This window comes from Octodon degus, unplaced genomic scaffold (assembly GCF_000260255.1).
Source record: "Octodon degus isolate 3935 unplaced genomic scaffold, OctDeg1.0 scaffold00004, whole genome shotgun sequence".
Lineage (NCBI taxonomy): Eukaryota > Metazoa > Chordata > Mammalia > Rodentia > Octodontidae > Octodon > Octodon degus.
The window spans coordinates 36,650,702-36,652,556 of NW_004524580.1; the positions used below are offsets into that span (position 1 = coordinate 36,650,702).

Sequence of the window (1,855 nt, forward strand, 5' to 3'; positions counted from 1 at the left end):
GGCTGGGGTTGGAGTCAGCTCAAAGTCTTGCTCATCCCCACTTCTTGTGCCTGGGCTGGGAAGTCTGGAATAACTGGGTTTTCACAGAATTTCTGTTCATATTTGGATTTCCCATGTGGTCTCTCAACATGCAGACTTTAGCATATCAGACTTGTGTGGCAATTCAGGCCTCTAGAGACAAATGTTCAGGAAAGAGAAGCAGCAGAGGTGGTACTGCCTTTCGTGACCTATCCTTGCAAGTCATTTCTTCCACAACCTATCAGTCCAAGGTGGCTGCAGAGCTCTGGCCAGGTTTAAGAAGAAGAAACCTGGATGCCCCTTCTTGATGGAATATCTCATTAATAGAAGAGTTTGTGGGATGAGATATAAATCAACATAGGCTTATTTAGAAAATAAAAGCTTTTGCAGTATATTTTAGATACATTTATGTTGTTTTAATTTTTATGATGAATATGTGTTATGGAAAGAGCAAAAACAATGCAAAATCACCTTAACTTGAAGATCTATAAAACTAAAAAGGAGGGGTTCTCTCTCCCTCTCCCAACATGGCGGCCTCAGCAAACAAGAAGAATAAGAAGGGGAAGACCATCTCCCTAACAGACTTTCTCGCTGAGCATGGAGGGACTGGTGGAGGAACCACCTATGTCTCCAAATCAGTCAGCTGGGCTGATTAAACGGATGACCTGGCAGGAGATGTTTCAACCACCTGGCACAGTAATGATGATGATGTGTATAGGGCACTCCAATTGACCGTTCAATCCTTCCCACTGCTCCATGGGCTGCTCAGGAACCCAATATTGATCAGAGGCCATCTTCCCAAATCACCACCCTACACTGCTTTTCTAGGGAACCTGCCCTATGAAGTGACAGAAGAGTCTATTAAGGAATTCTTTAGAGGATTAAATATCAGTGCAGTGCGTTTGCCACGTGAACCCAGCAATCCCGACAGGTTGAAAGGTTTTGGTTATGCAGAGTTTGAGGACCTAGAATCCCTGCTCAGTGCCCTGAGTCTCAATGAAGAGTCTCTAGGTAACAGAAGAATTCGAGTGGATGTTGCTGATCAAGCTCAGGATAAAGACAGGGATGATTGTTCTTTTGGGCGAGATAGAAATCAAGATTCTGACAAAACAGACACAGACTGGAGGGCCCGTCCTGCCACAGACAGCTTTGGTGACTACCCGCCGAGAAGAGGTGATGATAGCTTTGGAGACAAGTATCGAGATCGCTATGATTCAGACCGGTACCGTGATGGCTATCGGGATCGGGATGGGTATCGTGATGGCCCACGCCGGGATATGGATCGATACAGAGGCCAAGATCGCTGTGATGACCGAGGCAGCAGAGACTATGATAGAGGGTATGATTCCAGAATAGGCAGTGGCAGAAGAGCCTTTGGTAGTGGTTACCGTAGAGATGATTACAGAGGAGGAGGAGACCGATACGAAGATCACTATGACAGACGAGATGATCGACCCTGGGGCTCTAGAGATGATTATGCCCGGGATGATTACAGGCATGATGACAGAGGTCCCCCCCCAAAGACCTAAACTGAACCTAAAGCCTCGGAGTGCTCCTAAAGAAGATGATTCCTCTGCTAGCACCTCCCAGTCCAGTCGAGCAGCTTCTATCTTTGGAGGGGCAAAGCCTGTTGACACGGCTGCTAGAGAAAGAGAAGTGGAAGAACGGCTACAGAAGGAGCAGGAGAAATTGCAGCGTCAGCTAGATGAGCCGAAGCTAGAACGACGGCCTCGGGAGAGGCATCCAAGCTGGCGAAGTGAAGAAACTCAGGAACGGGAAAGGTCAAGGACAGGAAGTGAATCATCACAGACTGGGACCGCGGCCCCATCTGGCAGAA

The 1,855-nt window shown here is 47.5% G+C and overlaps 1 pseudogene across 1 annotated transcript in view; it reads left to right on the forward strand.

Moving 5' to 3' along the window:
* The first annotated feature begins 535 nt into the window (after positions 1 to 535).
* The window catches only part of LOC101568472, a 5,252-nt pseudogene continuing 3,932 nt past the window's right edge, over positions 536 to 1,855 (forward strand). The window contains exon 1 of the transcript XR_192338.2: positions 536 to 1,849. The product of XR_192338.2 is annotated as a eukaryotic translation initiation factor 4B pseudogene (transcript). The remainder of the gene's footprint in view (positions 1,850 to 1,855) is intronic.